The sequence below is a fragment of the Molothrus ater genome, chromosome 7 (genome assembly GCF_012460135.2).
Source record: "Molothrus ater isolate BHLD 08-10-18 breed brown headed cowbird chromosome 7, BPBGC_Mater_1.1, whole genome shotgun sequence".
In the NCBI taxonomy this organism is placed as follows: Eukaryota; Metazoa; Chordata; class Aves; order Passeriformes; family Icteridae; genus Molothrus; species Molothrus ater.
In genome coordinates this window covers 19,550,356-19,565,214 of record NC_050484.2, presented here as the reverse complement: position 1 = coordinate 19,565,214, position 14,859 = coordinate 19,550,356, and the positions used below count along the sequence as shown (strand labels likewise).

The 14,859-nt window shown below is 41.6% G+C and overlaps 1 protein-coding gene and 1 long non-coding RNA gene across 4 annotated transcripts in view; one reads left to right on the top strand and one right to left on the bottom strand.

Moving 5' to 3' along the window:
- The first annotated feature begins 3,224 nt into the window (after positions 1-3,224).
- Positions 3,225-14,859, top strand: part of B3GALT1 (beta-1,3-galactosyltransferase 1) — a 174,344-nt gene continuing 162,709 nt past the window's right edge. For all 3 annotated transcript variants that reach the window (XM_036386403.2, XM_036386399.2, XM_036386402.2), the window contains exon 1: positions 3,225-3,321. The gene's annotated coding sequence lies outside the window, so the exon portion shown is untranslated. The remainder of the gene's footprint in view (positions 3,322-14,859) is intronic.
- LOC129046731 (uncharacterized) lies at positions 5,454-12,499 on the bottom strand. Its single transcript, XR_008508484.1, has 3 exons — positions 12,442-12,499; positions 12,086-12,155; positions 5,454-5,553 (listed from the first exon to the last, which is right to left on the bottom strand). It is a non-coding gene; the product is annotated as an uncharacterized LOC129046731 (long non-coding RNA).

Below are 14,859 nucleotides of genomic sequence, written 5' to 3'. Positions count from 1 at the left end.
GAAGTTAAAGTCTAAAGGGTATACAGCATCTGTGTTTCTTTTCTTCATAAAGGAATTTCAGGATAGTTCCCACCACCTGCCAGAATCCCCAACGCCAGCACTTAGCCCAAAGTTCACATTTTGTTGGCTGTCTTAACAGCTAAAACAATTATTTAGTAGGTGTGATTCTTAACTTCTATCACACCTGTTGATCCTGGACTGAAAGGACTCTTGCTCACAGAGCTGTACAGAAATTACATTTTTATACTGTTTCAGCTATCAATAGGAGCAGGAGTATGTCAGCTCATGTATGTCCTTTGGTGGTTTCCAGGAGTACAATATTGTTTTCCAGAAAGAACTGTTGAACTGTCTAATGGGACTGAAGGCTAAATTACAGTTTTGTGGGCTGAGATACAAAAAAATCCCCCTAGTTTATCAGGGGGACTGTTAAGCTTTAGAATATGTGTACTGTAAAGCACTTTAATGAACAGACCCGTATTTCAGGTGTGCCGCTTTTTTTTCTCATCTCTTTTCTGCTTTTAATTATTTGGTGCTTCTACACCATAACAACATCTTCCTCTGAGTTGTTTCATCTCATAAACAGGATATTTAGTTGAAATGTGGTGTTTTGTCTTTCTTTTTAAGGATTTAGCTCACTTACACACTGAGGTGTGCATATAATTGCAAAAAGCTGCAGTAGAACCTAAAAGTCCACTCTTTAATATGAACGTAAAATTCAGATATGATTTCTGTTTACATTTTTGGATAAGTTTAAAGTATTAAAACTAGTCACATGTATGTTCTAGAAACTAGAAACATGTATGTACTAGAAAGAGATTCCTTTACAAGGATTATTTTTAATATTTCCCCCTTCTCAGCAGGAGTTATAAAGCTATAACTATGTAATGCTTTAGTCAGTTCTGTAATATTTGTAAAACTGTCCACAGTAAATAAAGTGTGTTGGGTTTGGGGTTTCTTTCCAGATAACAGTATGACTGATATCAAAAGTTTTAAAAACCCTGCTTTAACAAAGAGTAAAAAACCTGATGCCTTTTCTTAAGTATATGATGCTACTATTAAAAATGTACTTTATCAAGGCTTGAATCAGTTCCTGAAATAATAAAACCCATTTGCTAGAAGAAAACGTCGCTGAGCTGTTGCAAAGTGTCTAAGCACATGAGCATTTAAAACACTTCTCCTTATTTCATTCCAAACAAAAGTGGGTGCATTGAGTCTTCACACTGGACACAGCAAACTCAATTGCCACCAAAAGGCAAAAAAAAAAAAGTAGACTGTTGAAGAGTGTGAGGTAAAGGGCATGACTTTCACATTGTTTAACAGTACTAGCAGTTCTGAACTCAGCACAGATGAGGGTACCTGCATCTGGTACAAGGAAACAAGGAATTCTGTGTATAAATTGGATCTAATATTGGCATTAACAATGTTTCATTAAGGAATTAACAAACATTTGCTTATGACCAGATTAACTTGACAGATTAACTTGACAGATTATTTATTTTTATTTCAGAAACCTTTCTTATTAGGCATGAAATACAATGGCAAGCCACTAGGAATCAATAAATCTCCACACCCTTTTGCATCAGCAAAGAAAGGATGAAACTAGGCAAGGGGTTCTACTGGACAAGCAAAATCCAAAACAGTGGGTAAAGACCATCAACACTGAAAGGAACCCAGCAGAAAAATACATTTCTGAAACATTTTCGAGCATTCCACCTTGCTTTTTAGACAGACTGGAAAAGCGGGAAGAGACATTTCTTCTTTGTATAACCGAAATCTTAAGAGTCTAATAATTATTAGTTCTAGAAGAAGAGTAGTAATAATGCAGTTGAAGATGATGTACTCCTCTCTTGCTCTTACATTCCCCCTTCCCCTGCTCCCCTGGATCTCTTGATCAGATTCATTCCACCCTAATGTGAAGCATTTGTGAGCATTTGGAGTCCTCGGCCAGAAGTCCAATATTCAGAGTTGTGACTTCTTCCCCCTCCTCTAGTTTCCCCTTAAGATCATTTTTATCTTTGCAAGCACACTTTTCTATCTTTTTCTTTCTTCACTGGCTTGCAGCTCTAATTCTCCACCCGAATTTACTATGCTACCTTTTAGATCTATCAGGTAGTGTTTCTTTGCAACCTCCAAACCTACTTTCATCAGTTCCAGACTTGCATTTCTTTGAGTGACCGCAGGTGAGCCGTTTATCACCACGGGCCTCCAGTACCAAGCCCATGCCTCGTTCCTTAGTGCCTTATACCAATAATCCTCCATGGTCCATCCTCGATGTTCACTCCTCCGGGTCCTATGGTACCCCAGCAGACCCGTACACCTCTACAGTACATCACTGTGGTTAGCCTGCAGAACACCTCGTTCTACAGAGTAACAACAATGCAAACCTATGGATGCACCACATAAGCAAAAGTTAGAAACAGGCACCTGGTCCGCTGGCAAAAACCGCTGCTACAGCGGAACCAATTTAAACACAGGTGCGGGCAGGTGGGGCACTGCCAGCGGGACAAGTTGTGAGGCCTTGCAAGCCCCGCAGCGCAGCGACAGCCGGAGCGATGGAGGGTCCCGCACCGCGGCGCAGCGGCCGCCGCCGAGGACGCGCTCCAGTGCCCGCCGGGCCGCGCCAAGGTCGGCGGCACCGGCAGCAGCTGCGGGATGATGCCTGCGGACAGGGATTCAGCTCAGTGGGATTTCCTTGCCAAAAATACATCTTCTTCCACTAAATTTTTCTTATTTTAAACAAAGCGCCCTGCTGTGAAGCTCCATGCTCCTGTGCAGGGGGGAGCGGGCAGGCACACGCTCCCCACCGGCACGGCCGGCCCTCAGCCCGCTCACGTTTTCCAGAGCGGCCGGGGACGGATAAGGTTGGCCCAGCTGCGCTCGTTACCACCACCGGCCCCCTCTGCCGGGGCTGCAGCGCGCCCCGGAGAGCCCGCGGCGCTGCCCCGCGGGCACACCAAGCACAGGACCCGGCGGGGACAGCAAGCACAGCGCCCAGCGAGGACAGCGGCCGCGGGCACACGGCCGGCACGGCCCCGGAGCGGCTCCCGCTGCCCGGAAGCGGCGCTGCCGCGCGGAGCGGTTCCCATTGGCCCATTCCCGTCACGCCGTCCCGCCCCCTCGGCGCGGCGCGGGCAGCCATTGGCTGCGGGCGGTGCCAGTCGGCGAGGGCGAGCTCCGCCGGTGCCCGCGCTGCGCTCCCGCGCGGCGCGCGCTCTGCCGGCTGGTGCGGCTGCGGGCGGAGCAGGGATGCGCCCCGGCTGCGGGAGCGCGGCGCGGAGCGGCGGCAGCAGCCCGGGTGGCCGAGGGCGGCGAGCGCGGCCGGTAAGGTCCGGCGGGGGATGCCCGTCCTCGTGCGCATCCCTTGAGCACGGTGCCGAAGGGGCGGCTGGCAGCGCCGGGCAGCGGTGCCGGCACGGGCGGAGCGGCGAGCGGGCGGGATGCCGGGATGCCGGGGGCGGCCGGCGGCGCTGGGCCGCGGCGGGCAGGGGTCGCGGGCGGGCGCGGTCCCCCAGCACCCCTCGCCGTGCCCTTCGGGCGCGGGGGTCCCCGGGCGGGACCGGTGGTGCGGTGGGAACTTCGTCTGCCCCCGCCCGGCTGGCGGCAGCCGGCGGTGCCTGCGGGCGCCGCGGCGGGGGGCGACATCAGCTCTCCGGTAGGGGCTGCGGCGCTGCCCCTCGCTTCGCCGCCTCGGGAGGGCCGCCGAGCGGTGCCGCCGAACGGCGGCCCCGGCGTTGCCGGCGGGGGTGCTGGCTGGAAAGGCGGCGTGGCGGGTCCCGGCGGCGGCGCTGCCCCGGGCGCGGCTGTGCCCCCTCGGTAGCGGCGGCCGCGGACGCGCCCCGGGCCCGCGCTGGGGGCGCTGAGCGCGGCCCCGCTGCTCCCGGGGCGGAGGGCTGAACTTCACCCTTCGAGGGAGGATTCTACTAGAAGGGATCCCGGACGCTCGGCGGGGAGAGTCACACAGGCGAAGGCGGCAGCGGTGGCGATGTGGCCGCAGACTGGATCTTAAAGTTGTTAACACAGTTAGCTCAAAGAAAAGTTATTTTAAAGTAAGCGTATCGGTGACGGCTGATACATGACCACTGGCTATTGAGACGGAGGAATTAGAAAGAGGAAATCCCGTTTATCCCTGTGCGCTCCTTTCCATTGTTCTTCAACCTACTGTACTTTTAGTGATAAAGGCAATATTGGAAGGCTTTGAAGTGTTGTCTAATCTTGTTAATTTAGATAAAACAGCCTTTAGATGTTCTGTAGAGATGTCGTTGTAAACATTAAGTATCTTGATTATATAACATTTCAAGGAATCTGCCAGGATGTTGCCAGACTTTGTGATGAAGAACCTGATCCTCCAGTCATGGAAGTAAAGAGGAGTTTTGACATTGATTCGGTAGGAAGCAAACAGTATCCACAATTAACAGACCAAGGGAAATTAATTCATGTTACCTGTTGGTTATTTGGCATCTCTTGGGTTTGGGTATTTTAAACATTTAAACACTGCAGAAAATATAAAGAGCATTTAGTTTGATTCGGGGGGGGTTTTTTGTTCCTCTGTACCATTAAGTTTCCTTTTCTACTTTCTAGGATTGTATTGATCTTGTTTACTCTTTCTTGATAGAGTATTCTGATTAGTTAGTTATAAGGACGTGTTCAATCACGTGATGCATAACGTGTTTTCAGAAATGTTTTAAATCATGACAGATGCAAGGGTGAAAAACCAGTGCAAACACCATTGTAACACATACATGCCCTGCTTTGGGGAGCTGAAGCCCATTTCTACAGCTGTGGGGAAGGCACAAGTAAGTGTACAAGATTTGAGGCGTGGAATTTAGAGCTGACACAGGTTAAATATTGTTCCCTCCCTGCATAGTTACCCACTAAATAACATTTTTGGCAGAATGTAAATTGCTAATGAAATTTCAGTTCTTGTACATTTCTAATTCTGGATAGATCTATACAGGTTCAGCAAATGCCATATTGTCAAACCAGTTTTTCAGAAACCTGAGTTAGTTAACCTGATTCAATGTCATCAGAGTATTTTATATTACAGTAGAGAACAATCCTCGTCCAAGTATGTCACACACAGCCACAATGCAATGTCTGAGATGCACTCAGTTTTGCTCATCTGCCTCATAACATCACCCATTCTTTCCTTATGTGCTTTTTTAGGAAAGAAAATCCCAAATTTTTGTGGTTGCTTTGTGGAAGAGAGCAGTGAAATCTTTATAGATTTCAAGCTGAAAACACTAAGCTTTCTTGCTTGTAAGTGACACCAAAATTTAATCTAAAAATTTAGTTTGTGAATGGGTAAACTGAAGAACCTTCAGCACATGAGCAGACTACATGAGCAGACTGTATTTGTGACAGTCCTTTCAGTGGGGTTGTTCCCAAGAGAACATGCATGCAGGAGAATGTATGCCAATGTATTTGCTACATCTTTCTCTTAAATACCTTTTTTTCCATGCACAATTCTGAAGAAATCTTTTGCAAAACATCAAAATATTTCAATGCAGTCATTTCAGAAGGGTGCTCGATTCAGTGTTTATTCATCTTCTTTGTCTGTAAGTAAATAATGAAACTTTTTGGAGCAGCAATCATTCCACCACTGAAGTCAATATAAGTGTATTAAGTATTTGCTTGTTAAAAAATATTAATCAGCTGTAGACTTACGAATATTAATAAGTATTATAGTTACATAATGCTCATACCTAGTTAAAAGTTAGAGAAAAATGCAGAAGTTTCAGAAATTTTTAGCTTGCTTTTCATGGTTTTCTTCTATATAAAAGAAAATGAGTCCCTCTGTATGCCTCCCAACAGTAGATATCCTGAGTTTTCCTAAGCTGCTTTTGTAGTAGTAATTTTTACAGGGTAGTTTCACTATATGTCACATAATAAGAAATCTGGAACTGAAGCAGTCAGTTCTGTCATGTTCTCCACCCTGTTGCTTATTTAGTTAAATAAAGATGGATAATAAAATATTATTGATGTAATTTGCCATGACTAGTAGGAAAATTATTTATTTTGATACAGCTAGGGAAAACAAGTGGTATGCTTTTTAGAACTAAATGTATTTCAGAAATAAGTACATATGTACATTCAGTTGAACCAATGAAGAGATGCAGAAGCTCAGGGAAAAGATGAATGATGCATGTCATAGTTGTTTTAGATTATACAAATGGTACACTGATCTGTTTGGAAAAGCCTATGCTGTTTTTGAACTGCAGTTAAAATATGGACTCATGGCTGTTAGCTGAGTCTCTAAGAAACACAGCAACTCTACATGCTGATGTGTGGCAGCTCTGCAGAACTCCAGACACACAGAAGTATAAAATGCCTCAGCACCCAAGTGTTCCCTTTGTTGCTTACCCACAGGTCTCAGATGTTTCCAAGCAGTGACAGTATCTGCTGCTGCCTAGCAGTGCCATGGGCACAGTGACCAAGAGTGCTCTGCTTGAGCACCTCTGTGTCCTGAGAATGCCTTTCAAGGGACTTAGAAAAGACACACTTAAACAGGAGTTCAGCCCCCAGTGCTGAGAACACAGCTCCTCAACAGAGGGAGAGAGGCAAAGACGGGCAGGTTGTTCTTGGACTGACAAGGCTGCAGATATGTTGGTGGAAGAGATCAGCTTTCCCCAGCACAACCAGGAGAAAGAAAGGATGTACAAGAGTCTTGGGCCTGTCTGCACCTATTTTAATACAGAGATGATCAAGGTGTGATAATGAATGAATTACAGATCTCAATTACAAGACACCCCTCTACTTGTATCACTACCTAAAACATAAAATTGCCAGGTGTTGCATGTATAGTGGGGAGTGGACATTTCTTAACCCTCTTGCATTCTGATTTTTGTAGCTCTCAATTCAAACTCCCAAACTAGTGAGAATAATCCAGATATCTGCAAAACTCTGTTATTCCCTTAAGGATTAAAATGTGTAATTTAATGCTTATATAAGTGTATAATTTAATGTATCACTACAAATATTTATGAAATAAATAAATATGTATTTTTGCACTAGAAGAAGTCAGCAGATACTGGTGAGGGAGCTAATGGTGAAGGGTGCAATGAACAAAGAAAATGCTACATAACTGAAATCTTGTGAGAATACTGTTGAGCTACACTTATTCATTTCTGTGGAGTGCATAGCATACCATTTCCCTTTGCAGGTGTTCTGTATTATCAGTAGTCTCAAAATATTGTAATTATAAAATGCCTATTTTATGTATAAACAGTTTCTGTAGAGGAAGGCAGAAAACACCCAATAGATACTGGCTTTTGCATTCAATTTTTTAAGACTACCATCTGAGTACCAGTAGGCTTTAACTATTACTGTCTTTTGAGACTTAGTTTAGTAAAAATGGGAATGACTTACATGGCTAACCTTGCTTCCCTTTGAGCAGTTCTGCGGCTCAGCCCTTTGAAGGGCTGATGTTTGTTTCTTTTGTCCCTCAGCAGGTGGCTACAGTTTCACTGAAATAGCTGATCTTGCTGTGGAACAACATCTGTGGCTTTCTGGGGTCACACTGCTTGGAGTAATGTAAATATTTCCTCCTGGGTCTGATCATTGTTTTTGTTTAAAGATACAGCACTAATTTGTTGCTTAGCATAGGATGTTGTGTTGCAATTTATACTGAAGGACTGCTGTTACTCAAATATGACCTCCATCTTTCACAGCTGCCAAGAAGCAGGGGTGTAACTTCACTGGATTTTTAAGAGCTCAATAGAAGATACTAAAGGCAACTGAAGTGCAGAACATCACAAAAGCTCTGCTGGGTCAGATCAGGGGACCTTCATAGTCAGGGTTCAGTCTCTGACACAGATATTAAGGGATGCTGCTAGGGACTATACACAAACCTAGCTGTTTTATGAACCTGTTCTCTTGTACTCCTCCTGCATACTTGCTTGTCATATTACAGATCCTAGGTATGTATCTGCTCAGTAGTTTTAGAGCCATTTGTGGACCTGCAGACCAAGAACCTTTTCAAACTTGCTTTCAAGAATCTTTTTCAAACTTGCTGATGCTTTACTATCTTCACAACCTCATGTGGCAGCAAGTTCCAGAAGCTTACTACTACCTTTGTAAAGAAGCACTTAATTCTTTATAAACTGATGTTGTGCTGGCTTTGTAAAAGGTCCCTTAGTTCTATTACTAAAGGATTTAGCAAGCAGCTTTACCTTAGTTTATTTATCATCTTCATGACTTGATTGATCATATCTTGCTTCAGTCTTCTCTTCTGACTAAAGAGCCCCTCTCTTTTTCTAAGGCAGGCACTCCATCCTTGTGGTATTTTGTTCTCTGACTAGAGCCTGTTCTTGAGATGCAGAGACCAGAAGTACTTGAGACATGATGGACCAAGGTTGTATAAATGTGCACTGTCTTCTTCTCAGTGCCTTTCCTCATGATACCCAATATTTTGCTAGGGTTTTTCTTGCTGTTGTACATAAGGATCTGCCAATAATGACTGCTGGATTTTTTTCCTCCAGTCATTTGTCTGCTTGGTGTGTATGTGACTGAGATTATTTTTCATGAGATGTATTAGCCTACATATATCTATACTGAAACTGATCTTTTTGTCCACTCTGAGTCCTGCACAGTGCTTCTGGAGCTCTTTGCCACCATGGTGGCATTAGTTCTGTGCACAAAGACAACTTCTTTTGTTTGTCTCCATTTTGCCAACAGTATCATACCGTATGAGTTTTTTTGCATGTATGTCTATGAGGAATAAAAGTGCCATGGCATATCAGACAAGGGTGTTCATAGATTTAAAATTAATTTGACTGTAACACAGGCTTTGGTTTTTTGTTGGGTTTTTGGTTTTTTGGTTTTGTTTTGTTTTTTTTTTTGCACCTCAGTAAACTCAGACAGGTTAATGCAGTGTCCAGAAATCCAGACCACATAAAACAGAAAGAAAACTCTAAAAAATGCCATTCCTAGCACTTATTCCAACTGCAATGAAAGGGGAAGTGAGAATGGTGGTATATGGTATTTGATCCATGTTGATTGCTGTTAAAATTATTTTCAATTAAAACCAAAGAAGCTTTTAAAAATATTGGAGTGCAAAGCGATATTTACTCAAATACCTTTAATGCTTCCCTAGCCTCTCTATGGATTCAATACACAACAGCCTTAACTCCAATGCTGTCTAATTAATCACCTTTCATTTGTGAACTCCATTTCATAGTAAGATGAAAATAATAACTAAAGCTTTTCTTTCCTCCCTCCCAGTTGTATTAGAGGTTAGGCTGGAAGCCCGCCATAAGAAAGGATCTCTTCATGTTCCTTGCTCAAAGCCAGGCCAGTCATTTGACACTCAAAGCATGTCACTTGGAAAAGCTGATGCGCTGCCAACAGCACTGAGAGTGAGGTTTAAAGAAACATCAGAAATGTGTTATTAGTGTGCTGTGTTACTACTTAGTGTTACATAGTAATAAATGTGGTTTCACAGCAGGATAAGTAACTCCAGCAGCCCTTCTGTGATGATCCTATTCTCCCTTCTCCCAGTCACAGTAACACCATCCTCCCCAACCCTTTGGAGAACTACTTCAGCACATAAGTCTGGCAGAAGATCACTCCTCTGCCCTGGCCACTGACTTAAAAAGCCAAAACAAAACAGAAACCCATTTCTGCCAGCTTGAATCTGCTTAAGGGAGGACATAGAACTATGAAGGTAAATGCAAAAGGAGAGCAAGATGGTTGAACAGCAGCAGTTAATAATATGTGCTTGTCAAACCCCAGTCTGAAGTGCTGTTCTGTTTCTTGATTTATTGTTGTTCGAGTACTTGGCAGAAGTACAGGACTATTTTAGTAGGCAGCCTATTGCTTTGTTAATTTAAATATTTAGCTTAAAGAATTATATTTTACTTCCTTTGAAGAAAGGCCCCAGCTGCTCTACTACCAATTTATGAGGTCATATGCTGTGTAAATCTGGTTGTCTAAAAGACTGTTACCAACTGTAGTTGACTGCAGCAATAGGATTCTTCTTTCATCTTGTTTTGCTCTGTAATACAGTTCATCAGAACAGCTTTTTCAAAGTAGCAGGTATTTAAGTACATAACAAATGTATTTCTACTGCTTGATTTTGTCATGGGTGGTTTAAAGTTTTATTCCTGATCTATTAAATGGGTGCTGTTTGCTGGAATCTGTAGCAACCAAAACAAGGCAGTTTGCCAAAGAAAAAGGGTTTGGTGTATTCCATTTGCTTGGTGTGCTTGAAACCCACCCAGTGCTACTTCATGACAACCATGTCCATGTGCAGAAGTAGCTGCAAAGTCAAAACTGCTTTCTGTTGGCTGAGGCAGCTCAAAATTAGTTTAGTGAGCTCATGGTAGCCTGCAAGGATGTCAGGGATGGACATGAACACTGTCAGCCTGCAGAGTCTTTTTCCCCAGTACTTACAGGCCACAGAGGTGATAATTGCTGAATCTGTGCTGAATACATTTGGCAGCAGTGATAGAGCAGTGCCAAATGTGCTGCTTATCTGCCTTAAACAGACTATCATTGTAAAAAGTGGAACTTGTGTTCCATTGTTCAATTGTGACAATATCTTCTTGTGTTAAGATGTGTGCATTTATCTAACATTTTTATAAGATATTTCAGAATCATCAGCCAAATTTTACTACAGTCTTCTGTACAAAAAAATACTCAGCTGTAGGTACAATGGTACATGTAAGTTAAGCCACACCATTGTGGGCATCCAAAAAATATTCTACTAAGTTAATTTCTTTCATATGTATACTTTTTTATAAGGTCTGTTAGGCAGCTAGTAAGAGTGACATTAGTACAGTGTACTATGTAAGTATTAGTACAGTGTACTATGAAAATCTATTATATTAATGTTTACCTAAAGCTTTCAGCATTTGCAATATTTTTCCATGTAGAAAAATAATACATTTAACTTGGATTTCAGACTTTGTAGTAAAGCAAATGGGTTTTTTTTCTGCCAAGCTTTTGAGTATGCTAGATTTTTGTTAAAAGGCCACAGAAAATGCACCTAAGCACAATATAATCATAAACCAAATTCTGTTGTATGTAGTTTATACTGTATTTGCTTAAAATAAGCTAGGCAGTAACAAAGCACTGCTAAAAGTTGGCAGTGCTTTGTTACTGGCTAGCTTATTTTAAGATTCAAATATATGAGGTTTTCATCACAATTATTAAACTTCAAATGAAAGTTTCTCACCAAGTTAGTGGCAACTAGGTCATGTTGAGTCTGATGTCTCTATTTGTTTAGGAATCAATAGAGACATCAATCAGTTTGTTAAAGATCACATTACTTCTGCTCTGAAATACTTTTACACAAATATTTTGCTGTGTTGCAGCTAAGGTGAAAAAATGTTTTGTAAACCCTGAAGAGACTGGCCTCCTTGCTGGTGATTTTCATGTGCAGATTTCAGATTACTGTACAAAGTCAAACATTCCCATTGATTAACCAGGCATTGAACTGGGCCAGAAAAGTCTGGAATAGAATTTGAGCATCTAGTTTGGATCATATTAAACATTTCACATGGAAGATATACTGCTACTGGGGAAAAAGTTTTTATTCTATCTAGTTCATTAAATTAGAAGTAAATGAGAGCAGTATTGAACATATTATGTCCTAATTACAAGTGAGGAGGAGATACTGAATACCATTTTATTGGTATCTTATTCTGAATATTTCTTAGGAAAAAATTTTTTTTTTTTTTGCTCATGTGTGCATGAACATAGAGGCATCAAATATTATACTAGTTAAACTAAGAACTAATTTGTAGAAGTTCTGTACTGTTTATTCATTTGTAATAGGGAAATTAAATAAATTAAATACTTCTGTTATTGCTGCTGATCCCAAACACAAATAGACTCAATTCTGTTGAGAAGTTCCAAAACAAGATGTTTACTGTGAATTGTTTTTTTAGAGAAGAAACAGTAATTCTTTGTCTTTAAGATTGGGTATTGATACCAGGTGAAGTTCCCTGTAAACTGATTTTGGTACTGCAGCTCACATTCTAAAATGGCTCTTTATCATCTGACACAATGAGAGTTTTAATCTTATGAACTATCATGACAAAAGTAGGTAGCAGAAGAATTTAGAAATAAAAGCAGAAAAGCTCACCTGCAGGTTTTGGGAGAGGAAAGTCATGCATCAGCTGTCCACTTGCAGACTTCTTTTTAATTTCAGTTTTCTGAAAGAAAATTCAATAATTCTTTTAAGAATGTAAAACATAAAATGACACTGCAAAACAGCTCAATGAAAATTCACAGAAAATAACTGAGTCAAAAGTAATAGGCTTTCCTCTGAAGGTGTTACACTTGTACTGGGTATCAGGCTATGCATCAAGTCATAGTAAAATGTGTAAATGAATGTGGATGATGCAGCAGAAGTGGTCCCTCATACCACAAGCAGTCACAGTTGGCTTCTGCTAGATTTTGTTTGCTTTGCAAGGACTTAGCAGAACCAAGTCAGCCTACCTGGAGATGGAAAACTTCCCTGAGCCTCTGCCTGCTGCTGCATTTTGCCAGTGGCTTTTGACTGAGGCTCTGACTGTTGCTGGCTGGGTTATTGCAGATCACTCTGGCTGGCTGTCCTGGGATCACAGGTCCACTCAGAGGCATGCACCAAGGCACAGAAGTTTGAGCCTTGGCCAGATTTTATATCATTTTAAATGACACATTACTATATTAACCCCTAAGTCTGGGGAAGTCATATATCAGGGAAGGTATCCCAGATGAGGTCACCTGGAAATCATCTCCTTCATAATTTGAAAATGGTGAGAAAGGAAAATTTCTTTATAACCCATAAAAGTAAGCAACCTACAAGTGCTAAGTAATCTTGTCTTTTGTAAACTATGTCCCTGTTTTCTGAGCAGCCACTCAGCCAAGTTACTGCATGCTTTCCTTTTGCTGCTAGAGATCAGTTTGAGGTGATTGCTCTGTGGAGAGACTTCTGGCATGAGCAAACAAAGTCAGTTACGTCTGAGCAATTCCTATGCACTTTGTGCAGTTGTCAGTGAAGTGAAGACTCAGACCTGTTGTAAGTTTTGTGTAAGACCTTTTGGGCTCAGGTGGTTTTGACTGCATGTGACCTGATATTTGGGAACTATTCAGAATTACTGTTAATGCAGTCCTTGCCATCAAGATACCAGTAAAGGTTCTGTATGTTTTTCCAACTTTTATAGATTTACCCAAACTTTTTTAAAATTAAGGGGATTTTCCCACCTTTCAAACTATCATTTTTATGTTATTATCATTATTATGTTAAAATTATCAATTTTTATGTTATTGGGTCAAGTTTCCACTTACACCAACATGCAGTTGTTTACAAGTAATTTTTAGTTGTGGTTTTAACAACATGACTTCAAGCAGCTGTATTAAAAATACCTGATTTTACACTTTAGAAAATGTTTTGTAAGTCTCTTATAGAAAAAGCATGTGTGTCAGGTAGAACAAAGCAATTACCATCTTGTATGTTGAAACATCCTCTGAATAGAAAGTATGATTATTAATACCAGAAATCAGTTTTGGTATCAGTTATAATACAAATGCTTTTAGTAGAGAAACAGTCTTTGAGACTGAGGTATGTGTGGAACATGTTAAGAAGATTGCACACAGTGCAGCACACACATGGTGTCAGGTTTGGCTCCTGGATTCCCTGCTGCTCTGACCACCACGGCAGACTTGCTCAGGCCAGAGATAATCAAAGGAGCAGTCCTGGCTGGATGTGGTAGATCTGTTTCAGTCACATTATGCACATGGCATGGCCAGAACTGACTGGTCCCAGCCACTAGAGAGCAGCTGGGAGAGTGGGATGAGATCTGCTGGGTTGGGAAGTATTTTTAGGTGCAGGGACATACACGGGTACCTGGTGGCACTTGTACTTGCCTGGGTGGGTGCAGTTCAAGGACACTAAGCTGGGTCCCCCGGCTGAGCCTTTGCTAGTGGCACCACAGTTGTGTGAGAACACTACAGACTCAGGTGGCTGTTAACTGGTTTTGTGACAGCCTACTCCTCTTGCAGGATCTCACACACTCAAGAGTGTGGCCTAGCAGTTCCAAAGTGACAGTAAAAATACTGGTCAGAAGTTTAGTTTCAACATTTCTCAGTTCAAAAATAATCTTAATATGCTGTATATGTATTTATGCATTCCTACATTGTTAATCTGTTATGTTATCTTGTGTACTACCTCAGAATTCTCTAATTGCTTCCATTTTGTACATGTTGTTCTTACATGCCAGGATTTCATAACTCACTGGATGATGTTTTTGCCTGATTTGTCAAGAAGGGCATGGTACTAATAACAGTATCTCTTCTTAGTTATCTGATAGACTATTTTAATGGAGGAAAATAAAGCAATTTGTTTGACTTTCATATATTTTCATTGTTGAAAAATAAAATGTTGATCTTTTGAAGATGATGACCGCATCTTTCATATGTAAAACCATAAAGATTGTTGTAATCTTAGTTTCTTTTACTATACAGTAGCTAGGTAAGAATGTTAATGTTAGATGTATAAATACCAGGTTATCTCATAGTATATTAAGATTTTTTAGTTGTTTTCTCTTTTAGAAGACAAAGACTTAGAGTATCTTAGCAGTTCTAATAGGTGATAATATGAAAGAAAACTAAAAGAGCCATGGAGATGACATGTGGCATTTAGAAAATAATGAAACCCATATTGGTTGAATTGAGGACTTAAACCTGGAAGACTGTTTCTTTCTTTAACTAGTAAAACTTAGGCTAGAAATTTTTCCATGACATGCAATGACATGCTCAAAGACAAATAGATTTTTCTGACTCTCTAAATAACACAGTTACATTGTAATGAAAATGCAGGAGGTGTTCCCTGTGAAGCAACTAATATTTCATGTATAACCAATATGGAAGTGATTA